General features: G+C 41.1%; 1 protein-coding gene and 1 long non-coding RNA gene across 13 annotated transcripts in view; one reads left to right on the top strand and one right to left on the bottom strand.

The window, feature by feature from the left end:
• The window catches only part of SOX5 (SRY-box transcription factor 5), a 648,107-nt gene that overhangs the window by 165,891 nt on the left and 456,844 nt on the right, over positions 1–25,372 (bottom strand). The window lies entirely within an intron of this gene.
• LOC115352453 lies at positions 393–17,337 on the top strand. Its single transcript, XR_003927159.1, has 3 exons — positions 393–671; positions 8,665–8,777; positions 16,317–17,337. It is a non-coding gene; the product is annotated as an uncharacterized LOC115352453 (long non-coding RNA).

Below are 25,372 nucleotides of genomic sequence, written 5' to 3'. Positions count from 1 at the left end.
GCGTGTAAACAGGCCAGAGCAAACGCGGTATTTGCAGTAGAGGGCTGTCAGTCATTAAAAGCTAACAAACCTTTGCAAAGCAGGAATGCGGCAATAGAAATCCATTGTGAGCTGACAATAGGCTCCAGAGCCTCCAGGCACCAAAAGCAGCCCGTCTTACTTTTAAGTCTATTGTCAGCAAAGTCCACGACAAAGCTTTTCCCCTGCAGCTAGACAAAATATTCGCCGTGGTGCGCTCGTAGAGAAACAGAAGTCTTCTGTCTAACTTGCCGCGTTAAAGCTACAGTAGCCGCTCGCCGGGGCGGCCAGGGCCCCGCCGCCCGGGCCGCGGCACAGGCACAGGCACTGCCCCCGCCGCCCCCCCCGCCGCGGACGGGGCTGGCTGAGCCGCGGGGACCGCGCCGAGCCACCGCGGCAGCCGCTCGGGGAGCGGCGCCGGGACGGGGCCCCGTGTTACTTTAGCGGGGGGGGGGGGGGGGGGGCGGCTTCGTCAATAAAAATCTTACAGACTCGGCGGCGGAGTCCCCAGCCGTGTTACGGGACTCGTGTTACCAGCGAGTATCCCTGCAACCTGACTCCGCCGGTGATTCCGGCAGAGCTGCGACAAACGAGCGGAGAATAATGGATGCGATGGACGGCCATGTATCAATGACTGAATTTCTGCGAGAATGGTAAAGATCTCAGTAGGAAATCATGATTAGAGATGTGAAAGGCCAAATGGCAAAATCCCAATAGTAACAATGCATCTGTTCATTAATGTGCGAATATGAGTAATATGAAAATTTAACACAATTATAAGCCCCTCAGCAATCCTGATGGCATAAAATAGATTTGTGGTGATCTAATCAGCGCTTCCCCTGTTGAAACACTGTATGCTAACTATTTAAAATAATATTATATGGATTCCTTTGCCTTTAAAAAACCCCATGTAATCAGATTTAATAGATGTACTAAGTTAGTTTCAAACCTCTCTTGACTTGAACTGCGATTTTTACATGAGGCACTTCAACACGATTTTGATAGAGAATCAGCAAATAATTGTCCTTCTGCTAATACTTAAAAAGAACTTTAATTCTGAAAGACAATAGCTTCCCCACCCCTATAGCTTTATAGAGCTTTAGAGCTATATTAAATTACAGCTTGTTTAATTCTGTTATATACCGTGTTAACATACTGTACTTGCATAAAACACGCTACTCATGTACTCAACCTATCACATTTCAGTAACTGCTTGTGAAATACATTATGCACCGTATCGTGGAAACAAACATTTATTATGTCACTTATGGACCCCATTAAAAAAAGATTTGAAATTTACACATCTTAAATAACTGTTTAAAAGGTTACAACTGCAGAGCTTTCATGAATTAGACAGAAACAGTCATCTTTTGTTCAGTTTTTTTTTTTTTCGACTTCATTGGGAAGATGATGCTCTCAAATTAAGCAAAGAAATAAACACTGCATCTTGTTTGCCATGCACTCGTTCTCTGGATTTATTAGAAAGTCAGTAAAACTTTTAATGCTTGCACATACAATGCGCAGCTTGAAATTGGGAAAGGTGGCCTGCACACAGGAGCTGCTCTTCCTAATCCCTACTCCAACACTTCCTCTCCTCTTGGATTCACTAGAACAATGTTGCTACATCCCAAATCTGAAGTATATCGTGACAGATTTTGGATCTGCATCACGACAACTGTGTATCACGATAATCTATTTTAGCATTTCCAAAAAGCTATACACAGTGCGGTCAGCTGTTCTGACTATCATGACTCTTCAGAACATCTCCTAATTCCATACTTGAGAGGAACCTGGGATTAGCCTCACTTCTTCTTCCAAGCCCCACTTGAGCCGAGAAGACCCCCCAGTACCTATTTGCAGCGTAGGTGCTACCCACACACAGTAAAACAATTCCAAGTCTAGCCACAGCACAGTATGAATACATCTACAGCATGAATACATCTAAAAAAAGACTTGTCCACGGGTTGTTTGTGAACAGTAATTCATTAATGTTTGGGAAACATTTTCGTTCCAGAAACACTGTGAAAAGTGTTAAGTGTTGTTACAGAAGAGGATTACGGGTAGGGCACCAAAGAGAAAGACCGAGACGGAAAGCATAAGAGGAATCATTAAGTAAATGTTGGTGAAGAGGAGACTGACTGAATTAACAGAGATACAAATTAATCCACAAAAATTATTTCTGCTGCTTCTATTCAGCACATTTATCAGTCATTAGCTCTTTCTAGAGATATTTACGGCGCATTTTGTTTTTCTTGTTTCACCCTTGCCTCTGTTGCTTGCATATGCTTCTTCGCATCACTGCGTATGGCAATACCCACTGGTGAATGGCCCTCTGACTGTGCCAGCCATTGTGGCAGCAGCACACTGGCTCCTCGGTGCCCCCCGGCCCCGCCGCTCTCCCTCCTCCCTCCCTCCCTCCCTCCCTCCTGTGCCAAGCACCATCGAGGCTGACTCTCTCATCTACAACAATGAGACCTGGAGACTGATGCCAGCAGCCAGTAATTCTCACGCAGGCCTTCCGCGCACGGAATCAAACCGCTTTCTCGGTGGTGTAGTAGTCCCACGTTAACTGCTCTGATTTGCCTGCACGGGTGCGCGTGTGCATCGATCTGTACATTTTGGGCACACATACGCATACGCTGAATTGCGCTGACGGTACTGGAAAGCAAAGCATGTAAGTAAGTTAACACAAAACCGCTCTTTAATCTAACTTTTTGTATGCTAACAAGCATGCCACTGTCTCTCTACTTCTGTATTTGATGTTTAAATATAGCTTCATTGACTTATTTGCTTAAAAGACTTAAAAGTTTTCACACTGAGAAAGGAGCGGTTTGTTTCCAGGAAGTGGCCGAGGCTACAAAGCTGTAGTAAGAGGCACCATTTTTAGCACAGTCTGCTAGACTTCTATTTAATTTAGTCTACTTCCAGAAGTTGTGTTAATTTTTTCAGGCATTGTAACTCCCCTTTGGGAGTGACCTAATCCTACTCTCACTTCAGCGGCAGCGCAGATGCACGTGTACCTGAACCTGCCTCGGCAGCCTTCCAAAAACGCAGTCCCACAGTGCAGCGTTCCCTTCAGGCCTAACCTCTCCGGTAGCTCTTTTCAATCCATGCTCCAGGGTCACAGTCCTGGAAATCCACTTATAAAAGCTTAGAATGGTCTTCACTGCCAAATCTCTTCCTATTACCTCTTTCTGCTCCTGCTGATTATTTACTAAAAGCAAACTTTGGTCTCATGCAGCTGCCTGCTTCCAGAGAAAGGCATGTAATTCCATCATGCTGTAACAAGGTGCGGGACGGGGGCTCTCCACATGAGGCACTGCCAGAAGAGCCATATTTGAAGAGGAAAGGGGAGAGCAAAGCTCCGACATTATAAGGAAGAGACAACTACGATAAAAGGGAAGGAGGCTGATGTAAGTCGACCACAAGTTAGAGGAACAATATGAGTCCCGGAGCCTCCCACTTGCATGGCGTCTGGGTGTTCAAGCATGGGTGCTCTCTCAAGGAGATGCCCAAAGTGCTCCCTCCTCCGTAACTACTGTGAACAGCTCTTGTCCTGGGATGAAAGAGAAAGACTCCTTAGAACAAAGTAAAAGAAAGATGTTTGGCCTCAGCAAGGATGATGACATGAAGTGTAGCAAAGTGGAGAGAAGCCAGCAGTTGCTCAATACCTAGCCAGACCACCAGACATTTCCTGCCAACACATGTCATTCCTAGAGGAAGGAGTATTTGGTCGGCACAAATGATCATGAATAAACTTCAGCATTGGCTGATATACCTTCCACTTCTGGCAAGCACCTTCCTTTATATTATGAAAGAGCTGGCAAATACCCTCCATCCATTATTCACCCTTTTCTTCTGCTACGGTCATAAATACGTTACACCTGTTGGCCACACTCCCACTCACCGTTTCTACAACCCTCACCTATTGCTGCGCCACCCGACTGGCACTCTGTTCTGTGTTCATGCACCACAACAAACCTTTTCTGGTTTAAATCAGGAAACAAGATTAAGGGCAGATTTTCACTCTTCCTCTAAAAGAGCAGACAAGCACATATACAGACACAAGATATTTCTCTTTTTATGCACCCGGTTTTTATTATGAAGGCCTTACCTATACAAAATGAGAAACAATTTTCATAGCAAAGAAAATAAAGCAACTATTATGAAGAAATGGTTAGTATCAGCAGGTTACATAGACATACAGCATCTGCATACACATATGGTTCTCCATCAACAGAACCATGCTTTTAGGGAACTACTTGCAGCTAGGCAAGACACTATGAATCATGAGCAGGCACAACACAGAATGTATTTAAATTTGGAAATCAAAGACCACACGACATACATTCTTCTCTTGCCTTCCAGGAAGTACTGCATTTTTTCACCAGTCTAAAAGCATTTTAAACTTTTGGAGATGACACTAGGAAACACCTCTATAAATGTAAATATTGTTCAAATGTAGGATGTAGTTGCTCAGGTGCGATAAGCAAAAATGTGGTGCTAAATACAATAATACCTGGGGCTTCTCTGACTGGACAGGAAGTAGTGTGCTCTTGGGTTCTTTGTTGGTTTTTTTGGGGTTTTTTTTAATACACAATATGTTTTTTTGGTCTTTGGGCACAAACTCACAGAGCCAAACAAAATATTCAAGTTTCAATGAGATATTAGGAAGCTATGGTGCTCTGGCCAGCACATCATAGTATGACTCTTACTACACCACTCCATCACAACCACTGTGCAGAAAACAGCTGGGCTACATATGTCCATGGGTGGCTTCCAAACCTACTAAAAAGCTCCCTTCTCTGGCAGGGATAACCAGCCTTCCTGCTCTTGCAGTCTCCAGTCCCACCCCAGCCACATGTTAGCTCCCACAGCATTTTATTTCAGAGGACAAAATCAACTTCTGTATCCACAGATGACCGTAGTTACCTGTGGTGCACAATGACATCAGGTTACCATAGTATTCTTGTCGCACATACTTGCATAATTTTGTGTATGCTTAATAATACAACAGTTGTTTTCAAGTTGCTGGCTCTCTTTTGCAATACCCATCATGTTGCATTAATGAAGTATATACTATACGAATGATAAGACATTTTTATTGTGATTTCTGGCACAAGTGTACTGCTTCTTGTGCTAAAAAAAATAATTCACATAGCCAGAAAAGGTTCCATAGCACAATAAAGAAATTATTCAAGATTTTAAAATCAAAATCAGTAATCTATGAATGCCACTAAAACCATGATTTTACTCTATCTACAAATATACAAGCAGTTATTTTTACAACTGCTTACCAATGCATACTGCCAGTCTTACAAGAAAGTTACCTAAAACCACATGGACGTTTATTAGGAAGAAAAGGTTAGAATAGTCTTCAGATACACTATACTACCAGTTGTTGAACTAATTATCCCTTAGGATGTAAGCGAGGAGCCAGCAAACCACAGCACAAGGCAGGAACACATGGCTAAGCAGGACAGGGGGAGGGCACAGGGACTTCTTAAGCTAGGTTTGCGGCCAAAACCAGCATCTCATTCAACTACACCCTCAGGAACAGTCAGGCTATTGTCTGAAATTTTTATAGTTTCCATCACCTGAATGCACTGGCAGTTGCACCGTTAGCTATGTACTTTTCAGGCTGTCTTGTTTCAACAAATGGTCACCTACTCCAGGAGCAGTGTCACACTACAGATACGACACATACAATGCAAACACATCAAGCCTGCCATGTAATACGTTCTCCCAGTCCTTCAATCTCCCAGCAGCAGAGTCTACGTTCATTTGGGGGTTACGGAGGGAACAGTCAAGATTTTCTCAGCTCGCATCCCCTTCACTGGTATACAGCTTCGGGACAGATTCTGCTTTCAGAACGTGAAAAATTCAGGTATTTCTAAAAGTCTGTCTGTCATACACTCTTCTGGACTGACAATGTCTACGTCAATAAAACATCCACGAAGCCCTTCTGAGGCTTGCATACCCGACAAAACCACCTCTTTCACAAACACAGCGCTGAGTCAGGGAACAAGCCTGCATCCCCTCTCTCACCTCAGAACAACAGGGAATTCCAGCTCAATCTCTGTTATTTCCAGCACACTAACTTGTAGCGTACATACTTCATTACCTTACATACCTTAGTGACAACAGACCCCATCAAGGCTACTAAGTGTACGTTGATTACCCTCCAAACAATAATAATCTAGGGTTGCAAGCTGCTATATGATAATTGCCACCTGTTCCACTGTTGTGGGGGTAGCATTCTTATTTATGTGCCAGGGCAGCTGGACAGTGGCGTGCTCCACTCACACCTCCATGAATCTGGCCTTCCACATCAAGCCTGGAGCTGCTGCGGGTTGCCTCAGATTTGTATGGAGATGGGGCTGCGTTACTTGCAGGATACCTCCAAAACCACTACAGCTTAATTATTCCGAAGAAACACTGGAACAGCGTAGTTTGTAGTCACTGCTGTTATCCTCCATCTAAATCCTTGTCCTTGCAAATACATAGTAGGATATGGCCAGTTCGAAAATTGATTCAACCTCTGCCTTTCCCATTTCTGCAGCAGAGCAACCGTGTCCCCCAGAGAAGGGGACACAGAGGCACTGTGAATGGCACTGGATGCCATGCACAGGACAATATATCTTTTGTCACTGAAATTTGTTGGGACTCAGTGCTTTGGATTCCCAAAGGCATTCAGGAGCATAAATCTCATTCTGGAAAGAAATTAGGCTCTGACTGCCTTTGGAGATCCAGGCCAGTGAGTTGGCCAAAAGAGCCGATCATGAACACATTCTGCCAAAAGTGGCATTTCACTGGCACAACTGTTGCTGGAACATCTTTTTCAGCATACACAATCTTTAGAATGGTCCCACGTCCCCGCTACCACCGCGTTCTTCACCCCTAATGAAATTAACAGACAAGAACAAAGCAAGTTATTTAACCTAACTTTAAGAAGTTAAATTTTAAAAGTGTTCCCCATACTTTCCTGATACACAAAAAATAAATTAATAAAAGAATCAGAGTAACTCACTTTCAGACACCTGAGCAGCAACCTTTTTCTTTTCACTGATGTTACAGTTACACTAGTAGGAATCCTTATGAAAAGAAGGGAAACAGTAAAATGAAAAAAACCTCTCCTACACGTGAAAAAAGAGAATTTTGTCTTAATCTATGTTCTTCAACATCCTAATGCCTCTTTAATTCCAGGCATCTCTAAATGAAAGGAGGAATTGATTTTCTCAGGAGTGGTCCACCCAGCAAAAAAAAAACCTGTGTCAGTTGACAGAAGGAGGCACTATACCAAGCCTGAGCTTCACTGAAATTCTGAAACCACAAAGATGTTTTAATATTTCCAGAGACTATTTCAAGAGTAACAACATAAAAACAGAGACATCTGGAATTAAATACCATTAAATTTCACTTCAGTTTTATTTTTCTGTCTCAGTTGGACAGAGATACTCCACTGAAATACATATTCCCCTGAAATACATTTTTGTATTATGCTACCAACAGAGCCAGTTTCTAATTAAAGGGCCATAATATCTTGTTAATATTAACAGAGGGCAATGTTTTTGGTCTGCTAATTTTTTACGTCTTCAGCACATCCTTAATAAGCAAGAGGGCTTAAAAAAAGGCATTCAGCGAGATGACTATACATACACTAACTTTTTATGGGTACTGACACATCATTAAAGATGTTCTAGGGAGATTCCACGCTTTATCCTTTGACAGAAAAGATCTTTAGTGCCGACCTGTCTCTTTAAGTAATTAAATGCTTTCTCGAAAAAACCCTAAAACAAAACCCCAAGAGAGCCAAAAAGTATATAAGCTAAATAACCGTAAAACATAAATTGAGAACTACAGCGTTTGGCTAGAATTTCAAGGAAATCCTTCTGAAGCTCAACCACTCCGCTTCTCAAATCCAAAATTCAACAGCAACAACGTAACCCTTCACATACAGTTACTACAGCATTTCTCCCTGAAAATCTCAAAGCAACTTTTTTAAAAATGGGAAAAAAAAAAGAGTCCTGAAGTGCTCATCATTTTCCTCAAAATGACAAAAGCAAGGACTATATGTGATGAAGCTGAGGAGGCAATTTTCTAAATAGGCTATCTTTCAGCCCTTGCCACGGCCATTATTTCCCGCCACCAAAAAGTATGCTGCTCCGGCCTCCAGATGATCAGCTGCAAACGGAGCTCGTGATACCTGGGGCTCCTTACCTCTCGGCCTTCCTTACACGTCACCTTTACCTCGGCAAAGAGGGAAGAGGAGCCTTATCTGCCAACACAGGAGAGCAATAAAAAAAAAGGAAACAGGAAAGTGAAACAAGCACTCTTGTCACAAAGCCGCAACTTCCGCTCTCGAGGCCTGCTGCGGGGCGCTGGGGGTTTTTTGGGTCGCCCGTCGCTGCTCTCGCGAACGGGCCGGCGCGGAGAACGGGGCCGGCGCGGAGAACGGGGCCGGCGCGGAGAACGGGGCCGGCCGGGGCCGCGGAGGGCAGAGCCCCACTTCCGAGTGGAAGCCGCGACATGTCCTGCTGCAGCTGCACCGAGGCGCATGTTACTGAACTAATCGTCGGCTTCCCCCCTCCTCCCCCACCCTCTTTTTTTCTTTTTTTGACAGCTGTCTTCCTATCTTCCCAACAGGTGCTATTAGGCCCTGAACAATGGCGAAGGCTTTTAAGCCACTGCTGTTGACAAGTGAAAGGGAACAACAAATGGCTTGGTAGTGCTCTTCTCCCCGGGTCACTCAACCAATGGTAATAGTTATTATTTTTATTTATTAGCTCTGCAGCACTGTCCTCCATTGTACCTCCTCCAACCTCCCCTTTCCGTGACAGCAAGGAGCTTTTTAACTTTTAATAAAAATGGGCGAGCGCTTAGCTCCTGAGCTGGCTCTTTCTGTAAAGTGCACAGCTAATGAATGTTGTCCATTTAGATCTGGATAATTTATGATGTCAGCGGAGCGGAGGTGGGGAGGGCCAGATCCAGATACGGCCGTTAGTTACGCTGCCAGGAGTGGCAGTAAGAGTACTGTGGGGAGGTGGAAGTTGGACAGAAAGAAGAGGTTCCCCCCTGGCCCCACCTGCCCCAGATTTGTTTTTGCAGGACAACTACAAGGTTAGGCGATAAATTTCAGACATTCCCTCTTTTGAGGTTAACGTAATTTTTCTCTACCCTTCTTAGCCTTTCACTGACCGTCTTATAATCCTCTTCAGAGAACAATGGCAGATGGAAGAAAAGTTAATTTTCCCTTAAATGAAAATGGCCGCACCCATTTAAACGATGTACTCAGACCTGTTACCGCTAGAAGAAAAAATGTGCCAAAATGTTTTCGATCCTAATAATGAATACATGCATTTGTACACATATATTTACTAGCTGAGGTTACTCAATTAACAAACTGTAGATAACAGACAAGCTCCATCAAATGCAAACCCTGTATTGCCACTGTCCTGGCAAACCAGGTAAATATGAAGGCAAATCAGGCAATTCCATGTCCAAACAAAATCAGTAAACCAGCAAGTCAGTCACCTGGAAGCACAAATACACTTGAAAGTTGAAAATATAATGCTAAAACCCATCAAAATATTGACATATCATAGAACTGGTTCGTTTAGAGTCATATGCTATCAATCAAATTGAGGTAAGAGCATGTACATCTTTTGGTCATCTGGACCTATTTATTTAAATTGTAAGTTGACATAATTGTGTAGTGAAAGGGCTACAGTCATCAGGTTGTCTGTGTACTTCCTAGAGTAAATGTGTACTATTATAATTTGAACCTAATGATAACATTGAAAGAACCACAAAACACTCATTTGGGATGTTAATAAGACCATTAAAAGGATTTTAAAAATTGAAAATAAAAAAGGATATCCCCCTGAAACAACTAAGAAAACACATAGTAGGCTCAGCTTTCTATTCTCTTTAAAAATATGACAGACTGTTTTACCACTGGAAGTGAGAATTAAAGCACATACGCCTGATGCTAAACAACTACACATCCTGAACTCCTCTTGCACAACATATGTGAAAACAAAATCTCAATCATCGATTGCCAGATGCCAGAAAGATATGAACAATAATAATAATAAAAAGAAGACGTACACTATAAATCAAAGCTTCTGAAGTGCAGGTAGTTTCACAGTAAATCAGACTGCTAGTTGTGACGTAAATGATATTTGCATGGAATCATTATGTCAAATTAAGTAGAAATTATTAAAGCTAATGTCATCTTTGGACTTGCTTAAAATAATCTTCCAAGATTTGCACACAGGCTTCTCCACCGAAGTACAGCATTCCATCTGCCTTGACAACTTGTTCTGTTTGTTCTCACTTGTCTCCATTCATGGATTTTTTGGATTCTGTTATTTTCGGCATAAATAGGGAGAGGAAATACATTGGGTTTCCTTTTGATCGAGCATTTTTCTTCCCGAGCTAGGGAATAACATCGAGATACATGGGTGGTTCAGCTGTGTAACAGTTGTGACAGGTAATCCCCAAATAAGTGAAGAGAAATCAGAGAGTCTGTTATGCGTAGCTCTTTAACATAATAGTTCTAGACAAGGGGAAAAGAAAGTCAGAAAGTAAAAGCAGAAAAGTCAAAGAGGGGAAAAGAAAAGAGAGACAAAGAAAACAATACTGAGAACAAGACTAAGAAAGGGGACTCATTTGTCAAAATCCAAAACATACTTATATTACACAATGCATTGAAGGAGTAGGAGAGTCAGGGCAACTTGCAGCCACTCCCTGACTATTGAAAATGGTCACAAACACCGAGCTCCCCCAATCCCCAGCCATCCAATAGATAACTGCAGCAGCCTGGGCAAACATGAAAGAGAGGAGGTAAAGAGCTGTAACATCAACTTCTGCTATCAGAAAAAACAGGATTCAGATTCAAGCATAAACTATGCCTTCAAATCATTGCAAGCACTCTAAAGGGACAAAATATTTCTTTTTATCAGAGAGGAATCTTACTCATACCCTGTAGCAGAACTCTTTCAGACTATTTTAGAAAACTTAGACCTCCTCTATTCACCTCAGGATGATAAAACTTCCTCTGCAAATAGTTGTCCAGTTCCACAAGAAAGATCATCTGCATTCAGGATGGCTTCATGAATCACCAAGGTCCAGGAAGGTGAGTGCAGGACAGGAACAGAATACCTTCCCAAGAATTAAGGTCATTCACTGACCAGCTCTTTACACAATGATGACAATCAAGAGGCACTACATTCTCCCTGGTAAAAAGAACGCAGACCCCAGAAACAGAGAGAATGTCAACATTTCCTCTGATGAAGGGAAGTTACCTTAAAACAAGAAACAGTCCCCTCACCACCGAGTTAGCCTTCTCCTACTTTGTCCAACAAACTTGTCCTTGTGGCTCTGGGACCTAATTTGTTCCATCGAAAAACAAGGGAGGACTAGGTGTGCTCATCCTCCCAGATCTCTCAAACTACCTATTTGAGAAGGCTTGCCTCTAGTGCTTGGGGATGACCAAAATGAGGTCTTTCTCGTAAACAAAATCAATTCTTTTTTGCAATTCCAAAGCATTCACCTGTGTAGTCCTGTAAGATCAGTGAAGAGGAGGCTTAAACTGAACAGAAGCAGGATGAAGAAGTTCAGATGAAGAAAGAACCACTTGGAAGGGACTACTTTCTCTGCAACATCTGTAGTTCAGGATCCTATCCATTCTTCACTTCTTAGGTATGGTGGTAAGAGACATCTGTCTTCTACTGTAAATGGGCAGAGGCTGCACTTTATCACCCAGAAATCTGGTACCAGTGATCTTCACATCTGTGTTCTCGTCTTGATTATTTCCACCTTCCATGGTTACAAAAGGAACAAGGCATCTTCTGAAAAGCTCTGACTGGTACAGAAAGCAGCAAATCTCACCTAGGTTAACAACATGGGCCTTCATGAATCTGAAGTTCTAATCACTGCCCTGTCTCTCCTAAGACTCTGGCCTTATACTTAAAATCCTCAGTGGGACCACATCTACCTATCGAAAGAAAAAACAAACGCAAACTTCCCTCTATGACTATGATCTCAAGGATTGACTAGGTTCTAACTGACTAAAGGAACAGGACACAGGGATCACAATGCGTGATCTGAGAATTAGCAAGACAAATCCTTATAAGTGGCTGGACCTATACTCAGGAATGCAATCCAGCAAGACCTAAAAATGATCAGTAAAAGTGGGTGCTTTTGGGGAGTGATAGCTCCTTCAGATCAAGACCAAATCTGTAAATGAAGAGCATATTGGACCAAATAACAGATCTGTGAAAGAACCCAAAGAGCAGATCAGTGCACAGATCTGTGCAGCTTTACTGCTGGGATTCCTGGCTCTGTCTTCTGTCTTCGTGGGGTAACTCTGAACGTTGATTCAAACTACCTTCAAGTCCCTAAGAAACTCAGCTAAATTTTAATGTTTGCACAGAAATCACTTCAGTCACAGAACTGTTGGTGCTGCTGTGAAAAAAGAAATCAATCCAAGTCCATTATCAACTGTACCTCAATTTTAACACTGACACATCTAAAATATGTTAATGAACTCTGAATAATAATATTATCAAACTGTTATATGGAATCATATCTTTTGTGATTTAATTTTGTGACTAACATTGACCTCTCATATATGGTTCCTACCTCTCTTCGCAGACACAGTGCTCAACAATATGCAGTTTATACACAGATTTATTTCCTATCTAGTAAGAGATGTTTGGAAAAAGAACCGCACACAATTCAGCTTTTCTTTTTCAAACCTGAGATAAAACTGGGGCTGAGACTGAAATGTTTTCTTTTAAACCTACTTCTCTCTGAATAAGATAGAGAAGTCTTTGAATAAACATATATTAAATGTTTCTCTGGTATGCAGGTACAAAGGAGAGTCATACCAAATATGTGCGAGTACGCCAAGCACAGAAAAGGACCCAGAGTCAATATCAAAAGTGGTGTGGGGAAACAGAGGGATGTGGGGCTCCTGTGGAGTGAGGCAAATGACAAGGGCAAATTCCCAGATTGCTTGAGAACAGGGGGTCTGGGAAGGTGGAGTGTGGAGTAATTGCAGAATGGTGTAACAGGGAATTTAATAGATCAGAAAAGGCTGAATAGGATAACAGGCCCATTGTTCAGAAAGTTCTCTTTTGTGACCAGGCTTTAAGAGAATGCCAGAGCAACAAATGACTTAATCCTGGGGGGATGCTATGGCATAAATGAAAGCAGTCTATACCTTGAAAGCCAATGGAATAAATTTCTGTATCACATAACCACACTGACGACTGCAGCTTTCAGCAAAGTCTTAAGAGTTGCAATTGGCAAAAACCACACAATCATGCCCTCCCATGTCCCCCTTTCCCTCTTCAACGGCATTTTCCAATGTACTCGGGGGACGGAGGGGGGAATAAGCCACATGAATGACAGACATGGTCAAATGCCACATAAAATACAATGGTTACGGGGAAGAACAGAAGAGAAAGAAAGAATTACTCTGTGCTGGCTTCCTTTCTCTCCTATGTTCTAACCACTGAACTAAACTTGGAGCCTCCTGGTTATATGAACACAGCCATTAAGGACTACACCACCAATTCACACAGCTTCCTGCTCCCTTGCTAAAGAAATGGAAGTGCCTTAATAGACACTTGGTGTAAAATGGAGGCTAACCTTCCAAGTCTCTCACAGAGCATCATATGTTGTTGGGAAACTTTCCCATTTGCTCATGTATTTCTTGAGCCCTATTATAGCAGATGATGGAGCCGGAGGGTCCCATCTAATTCCTGGTACATCAAAGAGAGCATCTTTCTAGTTATTTCAACACAAGCTGAATGAGGAATACAGAAAAGGCAGCCTAATTGAAAAAGTAAAGGTCACACTCTAGGGCATCATACAGAATATGTTATGCCTATCCTGGCGAGGATGGCAGGGTAGGCAGTGGAAAATGGAACAGTGCTAAAAATGGCACCATCAGCTTTTGCTTTACATATAACAGAAGAGCCAGGATATTATTTATTATATGGCCAGGAGATTAAGGAAAATATAAAATAACTGTTTTTCACAGAAAAGGTAGAAATATACATTTCTCAATCAGCTACAATTTCTTCATGGGAATAACAGATTCTTATTTAAAAAAAATAATCTTGATCTCATTCTAACTCAGCCAGAGAAGTGAAATGCAGAAAAGTAATGCAGCAATCCCAAAATCAAACTTTTTCGAGATCTTTGTGAAACTTGGCCTCTAAATTTTCAAATTCCTACTATATCTGGATGGAACCTATTAGTGGGTTCTAAATTTGGCAACAGAAATTCTTCAATTCTCGGTGAATCCTGTGAATTATATTTAATTCTAAAACAATTGATCCGAGGAAAACTGCTTTGCTTTCCAAGAACTCACAAGTTGAAGAAGCGGAGCTCAGCTGTGATTTGTGGTTTACTTGGTAGGCTGTGTGTTGTACTTTTTACCCTTCTTCCCTCTGCCGTTTACCTTTTGCTAAAGAAAAAAAAGGAGCACCATAGGTGTGCATCGGTAGAGCGCTCTGCACAAAAGCTAGGCTTCTGCAAAGCCTTGATCTGAGTTTAATTGAAACACTTGTTTCCATATATATTTCACATACTTTTTTTAAGTTTAAAACATATAAAAGCAGCTACTACCACTTTGAACATTTCTAACTCAGAGAAAATAAAGGAATAGAAAGTTTCCTCCATCCTATTTAAATTACGTTTGGGTAGTTCTCTGTGGGGCTACTACAAAATCCTTTAAGCCCACTAGTCTCTTAGCTACATTAAATTAATGAAGCATCTCAAGCATTCACTCTTCTGCAGAAGAGTGTAGACTCTCCAGTTGGACACCTGCAATTCACTAAATTGGAGACATTGACCTAAGGGAGACATCAATGCATTAACCTTGCAGACAATATTGCATTGTAATGTAAAACACAGATAATATTTGGGAGAATTAAGAAGATGAGGTATATGTTGAGTGGATTTTTCAACGTCAGTAGGGAGAGGCTTCAATGGATTCAATGGAGTTCTCCTGACGACTAAACCATTCTAGTTTTGCCAGCATGCAGTACTACATCCTTCTTCATATAAACACCCCAAACACCCAAATTCAGAGAGTCCCTACTACATTGTGTTCCCGCTACTTCATACAATACTTCAATTAAGGCCGAGCTACATTAACTATGATTATCAAAAAAATACACATTTCCACAATGCCATTTTTTTTCTCCACTGTTACAACCCTTCGCTCCCAAAGCTGTGTTTATAACGAGATGGTGGGGTGTATTTTCCATTAAAAGCCTCGGCAGGAGTTTCTGTAGTTTTTCTCATGTATCACAAGTTCAATACTCTTTCTGCATTTGCTTCACAATAACCAGTCCATTTCCAAGTGATTAATTTTCTATTCTAAAACAATGCATTCCTTTCCCCTCTCATTTTGCTGTTGTGTTTTTTTTTTTCTTTTCTTACCAAAAGAAAAAAAATTCTTTTTCAATGACATCATGGTATAAAATTTTCAAAGCAGGTTTTAGCGGGAGATATGCAGATTGCTTTGAAAAGTTACCCTCATAAATAACAACAAAGTACTGAATTATCAAGGCTGCAATTCAATCAAGAGGTGCTGTAACCATTTATATTATATGACCTCAGCAGAACCTCTTGATTGAATTGCAGCCTTTCATTAAATCGGGCACTCTGTATTATTTTCTCTGAACTAGAGTAAATCAGAATGGCAAAGAGATTAGCCCCCAAGCCCATCTCTTTGTGATCTAGAGGCATATAATTTTTAACCATTACCTCGATTTTATTTTGTAACTTAAAAAGATTGTGCATAATCTACTGTGTCAATAATTGCCTTCCCTCTGAGGTGGTAGAGTTTGATGACATGACAAAAATATTACTGTGTAACCTAGGTACATTTAGAAACTATAATGCTTGTTAAAGGAGCAAGATCCCACTACTGAAAACCAGAGAAAATTGGGGGAAAAAGGGAGGGAAAAGAGGGAAAACTCTAGATTCATAGCACTGCAGATTCATTCACAAAAAGCTGGAAACCAGAAGGGACCATTAGCTCATCTAGGCTCATCTTCTATATATATTACTGAATATTCATTATTTCATCAACCAAAATCAAACCTTCTTCTGATTTATTTCTAACTACCATTTTACTAGAAGAGAAACAGCTGGCCTCTGAGTCAGGACATTCCATAAATATCTCCCTGCTTTTACTGGAAAGTTGTGTGTGTAGGGATGAGGGTGGAGGGAACCGGGGTACTTGTAACACTCTCTCTGTTCATCTCCAGCTGGCTTATACAATGCTGCCTCCATAACACAAGAGACAACCTCCATACCAGCGGTTCTCAAACAAACCCATGACGACAACGTCAACATTTTTGAACTTTTTACGGAGCGGGTCCACGCAGGAGCTCCTGTGCTCGTGCAAGTGGCCACCGCAGCGGGCCCGCAGGAATCGCTTCTCCAGAGAGCGCTTTCCCAGGCTGCTTGGCACGGGCTGGGAGACAACTGCACGTGCAGGGGCGCGTATTTCGGAAGGGAGCAGGAGAACATCGCTCTGGATGTACAGTTTGCGTCTCACGTGATTTAAGAGAATCCAGTTTTCCCCAGGGTTTGTACCATACATCGGAAGAACATGGCGCTTTCCTCCTCTGGCCGTAACGTTTCACAACATGCTTCAGTTTTCCTTATTGCTTGGACTCTGCCTCCTTTTCAAAGCCCCTACGTTTAACTCGGTAAGAGAAAAGCTACAGTAAGTCCCTTTTCCTATTTTCTTATATTTGTGTAGCTGTTAGACATTTTGCAAAGGAGGGGAGTACCAGCCAGCCTTTCACAACAAAAGGGCTACTGTCACCGCGCCAGTCCCAGACATGGTGGAAACCAGCCCACAGGAAAAGGCCTGGCTCCAGTGTTAGGCCCCGGCCGAGTACAGTCACTGCATTCACTCAAATTGGCAACAGGTCTCAGTGTTCCTGGCTTTGAGCTGTGAACAAGGGTCGGGATTGAATAACCAATTATACAACCGCTGACTGAGTTTATCCAAGGTTTGCAAACTGCTATAATAGCCCAGTATTCACTGACTGTTTTATCCTTTTCCAGATATAGTGTCATATCTCCCCTTGTGCTCCATTTACATGTCACTTTATTACATACATCCATTAAAAAGGTTAATACAATGTCACAGTCAATGCCTAAATGTTGCCATTCAGTATCCTCGCCTTGCTCCGCGGTACATTTCACATAGGCACATTTCTCTCTCCCCCTCTCCCGCGCTCTCCCGCACGCTCGCTCGCTCGCGCGCTCACACACACACACACACACACACACACACACACACACACAGGCACGCACACACGCTCTTTCCTGCAGCAAGCTAAATCAATTTGCTGTCAAGAATACAGAGCAGCGCATGAACAAAACGGTAGCCAAGAGTCAATTGAGTCAAAACTGCATGCTCCCTAAAGTTGCCAGTCATGGTGAACGTATCGTAACGTCTGTGACGGGAATAACCTTTAAAACTCTGAAAGTTCAGATAATTACTTAAAATTGTAGACTTTGTTGAGACTCCCTGAATCACCTGGGTCTCTTAAACTACCAGGAAAGTTCACTCACTGAAGAAGTCTTTTGAATGGCTTTTCTTACTTTCAGATAAACGTTAACCATACCAAAAATTGTCGGTCTCTGATTTTTAACGCTTCCCAACTTGACCCCACCTATAACCCAGACGCGTAGGAGGCTGGAAGACTGGAAAAAAATAGAACCAAAATCCCCTACATCTTCCTGTGAATGACTGATGGAGATCTTGCTTAAAGTAGGTTTTTTTTTTTTTTCAAAAGACTGTTTGCTCTGATCAAATTGATCATCTCTGTATAGAAGTTTGTTTCTGAAAACAGCAAGAAAAGAAAATGACTCAAAATCTTCTACAGGTTCACTTTTTAAGATAAAGGGATTCCTGTTCTTTTTTCGTTTCTGTTTCCTACTGCCCTATTAACACAAAACGGTATGAGAAACCAAAGACAGAATTTTATCTTTTGATTTCATACTATACAGCATACAAAAGTTGTTTGGTTCAGAGTGAAGGTATTTTATCAGTGCTCAGACTGTACCTCCAGGCACACACACTTGTGAAGAGCTGTACAATAGCAACATGAATCACTGCTGTTTGCCTATACAATATCACTGGGAGAAAGGTACAACTTTCGAGTTGAGCAGTATGGCAGGGGATCTCCAATGGTACCACAGTGAAGCTACATTTATTTTACAAATTACAATTTGATTCCTGATCACAAAAGCTGATTTTCATTTAACTTTGTGGCTTTTTAGAGTTATGAATAGGGCAGTTCAGATAAAAGGCTTTGATCCTGACAAATAAAAAACTTGAGGATATTATTTCATTCTCCCTCACTTTCCTGGGTCTTGAGTCTTCATCTTTTTGGTCCAGACCAATGTACTAAAGCACAACAAAAACACACCTATTTCTCTGGCATGTCTGACCATGTGAGTCAATGGACACAGATGAAATGTTTGTAAAAGACTGTTTTTGTGGAATCTATTTGTTTATTTATGGATTATCCGTCAAGAAAAAGTGCACAAATACTTGGAATATCATCTAACTGAGGGTTATATTAACTCATCATCATTATGTGAAGTCTGACTGCAACAATGGAAAATGGAAAATTTTTGCCATATAATATTTTGCCAATATACTATTCATGTAAATTGTACACTAGTCCTGAAGGGAACAAACCTGTTCAGTCAAAAGAAAGTCATTCATCGGGGTAAGACTTTCAAAAAATGGTTTGGTTTGCTTTTTTAAAAAAACCTTCACACAGGTTTTGGATAATCTGTACTTCCCTTCTGATGAGTGCCAAGGCTTCTAACACCAACCCCTCATACTTACGCAGACCATTGCATGTGATGGTACCGAACTGCTGCAGGGAGCTTAAATGATCTTGTTTCCTCACTCCTTAGTTTGGGAAGTTAGGGATATGTGAAGCATTGAGATGCACTGTTAGAGGAGCACAACAGCCCTGACATACTAAATGGAGAGACACCCCAACTTCACATAATTTCTTTGACTCTCGATAAAAAATGATAATCTTCAAGAAGCTGTTACTCAATTTAGGATTCTAAACAAGAAAATTATAGCCAACACCTAGTTGCAGTGAATCACTTTCCTATCTAAAAGCCTGTATGCAAAGTTCTTTCTTTCGTTCTTTATGTCATGCCTTTTGAAACATGCACAATGCAACTGCCCACTTTTGCATCATAAAAGATCTGTAGGCACCACATTGTTCAGCTATCAGTAATAGACTCTTGATTGAGTTGGACTCTGAATGACACACAGTAGCAGCAAATGATAAAAAGACAGACTGGTGAAAACCCCTCCCCTCAATTTACTCCTAAACCAATTATCTGCAAGCTATGTGCACCATGAAATTCTATTAGAAACAAATCATATCAGCACTGTTTATGAAAGCTATGGCAAGTTGTTATCCAAGAAAGTGAATTACCTCTGAACAGAAGAGAGGAATGGGACAAGTCTTTTGGCAAGTGGAGAGGCTGGTATTTTTCCTTCTGTTTCCTTCTCTTGTCTAATTGTTCTAAAGAAAAAAAATTGAGGCTAAATTTTGTTACCACAGTTTCTTCCAACTTTTTACAACTTCATAACTGGACTTTGTACTAATCTAACTAAGCCTGAAGCAAGGAGCTTCAGAATTATTTAAGGAAGAGCAACTCAGCTGAGCCTTTGGAAAAGGCCATTCTCCAAAACCTGACTTCTTTTTCCTGCTCATTCAAGCACAAAAAAGGAGAAAATGGGGCTGGAATTTCTATGGCCAAAACCAAAACAACAAAACAGGACATGACACACCTTGGCAAGTTTACAGGCTTTCAGACAGAGAAGGATGCAAAACTGCATCATATTTGGACAAACACTTGCAACAAAGGAAGGCCTAACTTGAAAATACTGTTATAAGAAATATTCTTTCTTCTGTCCGGAAATTCCAAAAGTGAAAATTCCCACCTATCACTCCTTTTTATTCAAAAATTAGTATCTTGCAAGTGTCTGCAGCTCTGGTCACCACACAAGACACTCCCAGACACACTGTTCTGTAGGAGGATATACTACTTCTCTGACACCTTAGTGTTACTTTAACAATGTTAGGATCTCATGCATCAGAAGATGATAGTCTACAGCTCTGTAACGTACCTATAGCAATCTGTGCTTCTGTATCTGGAGGAAACTGGTATTTCCTGAAAGATGGTGGGCCTCTCAAGTAAAACTATCATATTACTGATTTGTGGAGCAGTGTTGTCATTCCACTGTTAGATGGCTTCTTGCTAACACTTCAGTTATGTGTAACTGCAGAAAGAGGACACAGTACAATACTTACTGATTGCTAACTAATATTTTTGTCTCAAACCTCAAAGGAGCTCTCTCGAACGATGAATATGAACGATTCAGATTTCATGAATTTGAACACTAATCTACAGATGTTACTAGCCCAGTCTGTCCCACAGTCCACAGAACCTGAAAGAGTGGCGAACACTCTAGTGGGTGATCAAAGTACTTTGTTATGATATTAAAAAAAAAAAAAAAATCTTAAAAAGAATAGTTTTACTTTCTTCTAAGTTTAGGGAGAAAATCAGGTTAGTTTCCAACCTCCTCATCACTTTTCCTTCCAAGACCTCCTTATTGTGATCACACAAATAATTTTCATTAATATTCAAAGTGAGATATTAATTAATATCTAGCTATTCAATCCTTGACAGAAAAGAAGAATAAATCACGAGTTTGATTTACTGACTCCTTGAAAGAGATTCTTAGGGGAACTAAAGAAATTCAGAGATTAGAACAAATTGTGTCTTATAGAACTCATTTTTATGGTCACTCCAGAGCTCTCCTATTTATAATTGTGCCTTTTGGTATTCATGCTACTCCCCTGCCCTCATCAAAAGAGAAGTACAAAGAAGCAAATGTGAGGGCAAATTTTTTCTTCCATCAATTCTGATGGCTAGATGCCCTAATACAGCACGCTTTCATTTCTGTTACAGTTCACTTCTTAGCCTAGTGTTAGCAATAGCCAGTTTTAAGGCAGGTCCAGTAATTCTAGCTTGCTAATTAGTTATTTCAGAATCATATTATTATTGTACTCAAGAATCGGAATGCTACCGCTTTCATCAATCTTTGTTTAAAAAAACAAAGATATGAATTTCCACCTCTTCAATTTTGAGACTGCAGTGAAGTGCTGAATTGCCAGTGGTTGGTAGACAGCTTCTATTTCAAACACATATTTATCTGTTAGCTGCAAAATGATAGGGCTGTACAGAAGTAAAGATTCACTTGTTTCATGTTCCTAATCTTCTGCTGAATATCCCTTCATAACTTGACTATAAAGTGATGGATTTATTTGAATTTCATTTGTGATGTCATGCAGATTTAAGAGCATTCCTAAATATATGAAATACAAAAAAACCTTTGAAAACTTTTCTCTCTGAACATGCAATAGGTATAATGAAACGGCCAGGAACAGTGAAACTTAAGAGAAAGGTAACTTAAAATCTATCAGACTATTAACATTTTAACCACCCTCAGTCATATTCATGTTGTTACATTTTCAAGTTATTTTCCCTTTACAAGAAACATAAACATAAGTTTCTTTGATATTTTAAACCCGACTTAGAGACTGCTTTAACCTCCCTCTGTCCAAGTGTTAACTGAGTAATAGCTCTGCAGCTGTGGAAGAAAACATCTCTCATCTCCCCCATGGTCCGGCACCTTCCATTTATGGTTAGAATGATTTCATTATGTTTTACCACTGCTGGCTGCCATATTTTTCCCCTAGCTCTCTCCCCAGCCCACTGCTAACTGTTATAAACCTTCGAAGGGATTTGGGAAGCTATCACTCAGAGCACCACCGAGCAAGAGCCAATCACCAAGGCAAGGGAAGCCTTCTTACCTAAACAAACCATTATCGGCTCATCTCATGTCTTTGTACTCTTTTTTTGCTATTACCTCACGGGATTAACTTTTATCTCTAATCTCTGCTCTGGCCAACTGTCAGGGAGCCTAAAAGCTGCCTGTCTTTTAATCTGTGTGTAATAATACTGCTGTTACTAACAGATAACTGTGAAACAACACGGAGGGAAGGAAAACACACAAACACACAACGGCTGATTGTTAAAAACTGCTGTGCTAGCTCCTACCTGAAAGGAGAGCAAGACCACACGTGATGTCCGTATTGCATTCCCTTCATTTTCTCTTTCGTGTTTTCCTTTTCAATCCAAACCCCATTGAAGTGCTTTAATTTGGGGGATCTGTTCTTATTAACCAGTTTATCTGCTGTTCAACTTGACATGGCCAGGTTTCTAGGACTCTGAGAAAATCCTCACCTACTTGTAACTTTCCATTAAACAAACAAAAAAATCAGGATGGGGAACATGACAGAAAATAAAAAGGAAAAGAAAATTACTGATCCTCCTGTAAAGGGAGATATCCAAGGTTTCAAAACAGTCAACATCTTAAAACTTGCCTTGAAATAAATAAGTCTCTTACTGGGTGGCATGTTTACCACGCAGTCAGGCTTCACTTTACTTGAAGTTAATTCTTTTATAAGCTCCCCCCAATACTACATTACACCATGTTTAGTAAAACAAGGCTAAGACTGAAAGAAAAACAAAGACAACTTAATTATGGCCAGGTGTGTAGGGAAGCAGCACTCACAGAATATGGGGTCTTGTGGGGTTAGAGCAGGGAGGCAAACCCTCATAAAAACTGCTCTTGTAGGGTTGTTGGTGGCTTTTTTTTTTTTTCAGATTTTATTAAAAGCTTATTAAAGTCAAAGACAAGCCTTTTGATTTAAATCTAGTCCTTGAAAGAGTCTGAAAATCAACAGGGGACAGGAATAAAGGAGGCATACCAAAAATCTCAGCAGGAGAGTTATGGATACAGTATTTTAAGGAAGTGGTTGTATGGACAGAAAGGATACAAGTCTTCTATGGAACAGCAACAGCAATTAAACCAAGAGTGTTAGCGATAAATGTACTTCAACTGTTGCACTATGTAACTCCTAGGATTCCAGCTCAGTATCTGACTATACCTCTAAAAATGTATAAAGCAAACTGATACACTCCAATCACTCTCCTGATATGAAAACTTAAGAATTAGGCCTTGCACCATACCTTGAATAATCAGCAAACTCAGACTTAGGGAAGCTGGGAGATGTAAACCAGCACATGTCAAAATTTCCTCCTGGCAGGTCCAAGACAATTACTTTGAGGGCTGTTCTCTGAGGGTCCCAATTAGAACTGATCAGGCAGTTTAGTATAGTGCTTTTCATCATTAGATCTCAGTGCTTTACAAAAGAGGTCATTATCATGACAGTAGTAGTGTTGTAGCTGCCTAGTCTATGGGTATATGGCTGAAGTAAGATTTGTGGGGAAAAGCAGAGAACTTCATTAGATCAGCTGATACTGACAATGTCTGCTTGCCCATGTCAAATCTGGTGACGACTTTGTACGTCCTAACAGTTGAGTAATTTTACAGCTTTAGTTGGAAAGACATCATTATTCCCAAGTGGGGAAAATAAGGCAGAAAAAGAAATGGCCTGCCCAAGGTCACCCAAAAAGGCCCAGCAGCAGAGCCAAGGTCTTCTATTCCAAAGCTGAGCCAGGTGCCAAAATAATCAGAGCTTTCTGTCACTCTCTAGCACCTGGTTGAGCTGCACCTGGAAATGAATGAGAAACCAATGAAGCTGTCAAAAAGCAGGTCCAGCGTTTCCCCTGTGGCTAATGTCACCCATAAGAAATCAGAAAGGCTTTCCGCAGGAGTGATTATCTTCTTTGTAGTGTCTAAGTATCAGTCCTCTGCACAATGTGTTGTAATAATCTCAGTTACAAATCACAGTGACAAGGATTACAGTGGTAGGGTCCAGGTATGAAAGGCAAGGCTGCAGTCTTCCAGCCAAGCAAAGGGAATTTTCAGCCACTAAAGCCACCTTAAACTCCAGGAATAGATGACAGATCAGAGACAGTTCCAAGCATGAACTTCTTGGCAAAGGAGAGAAAAAGACCATCGTGAATGAGGGAGGGGGACTGGAATCAACCCTTCATTGCACCTAAATCCTTTCCTGATGTCTGACTACTCTCTCATCTGAACTGTTTCCGGGGGGTTTGTTCTTAACTCCATACGCTACTTGACCAAAGACAAAGATGTCCCAGCAGCCAGAGCTAGCTGGCCTTTCACTGGAACGCAAACTCTCTCTGACTCAAGTCATCATTCCTGACGATATTTTGAACTCCAGTGAAGAAAAGCAGGAAAAATATAATGAAATCTCCCATCTACCAATATGTTGATGACTTCTGTCTGCATATTGTGGGTTTTATCACACACTACCTATCTCTGAACCATTTCCCAGGGATTTTGAATAGATAACAATGAGGAAATTCATGGCCTGTCCTGCCAAATGAACAAGTGACCACAACTGTCTAGCATTATTTAGAAAAGAAAACAAAGGAGCAACCAAGAGCGATACCATCCACCTTGGGAAGGGATCACAGATGATTTAACAATGTTTGCTGCCCAAGTATCAAAGGCTGCTGCTAGGCTGAAACATGGACTATGCTGGTAAAAAAGTTCCTCAAAAAGCAAGGCAAGGAGCATTCCCTCCCATTCCACATCTTGATACCAAAATAAGAGGGACAAGAAAATTTCAAGAAACCAAATTGTTCAAAACCCTGTCCCTCCCACCTGTTTCACCTGACAACATCAAGTCTAAAGACTTGCCCATCTCACCCTAATATGCTTATACTCAGCCCCAAAATACAGGCTCTTTGCAAGCATTACAATATTTATTCCTCAGCTCAGATCTGAAAATGAAAACAAAACACTGTATCCTCTCACTGCCACCTTTGAAATTCTTCTTCATACCACTGTCAATGTTGGTCCTCCATTTCATTTCATCAGAGTAAAAATCTACATCTGTTCTACATTTAAGAGACAACATTCACAGTTTTTCAGACTGCCAGCACCAAAAACTAACAACCAAGTTCTAATCAGTGACAGAGATGCGCCTACACTTGCTGCCCACTCCCACTAAAATAAGGAATCGGGGACACAAACACTAGCTTTGACCCAAGTGCCCAGATTAGCAACCTCCCACTTGCCCCCCCTCAGAAATCAATATATTGCTGTGTTTAAAAATGGTTTGCTGAAAACTTCTCAGAAGCAGCCTGGTGAGGGTGATTATCTGAGGATCTTAAGTGAGGCTTTAATAAGGTTCTACTGTATACAGTACATCTAAAAAAAAGCCCACTAAAAATAACAATGAGAGGAGATGATTGT

Source organism: Aquila chrysaetos, chromosome 17 (genome assembly GCF_900496995.4).
Source record: "Aquila chrysaetos chrysaetos chromosome 17, bAquChr1.4, whole genome shotgun sequence".
In the NCBI taxonomy this organism is placed as follows: Eukaryota; Metazoa; Chordata; class Aves; order Accipitriformes; family Accipitridae; genus Aquila; species Aquila chrysaetos.
Note: the sequence above shows the minus strand (reverse complement) of the source record. Positions and strands in the feature narration are given on the sequence as shown.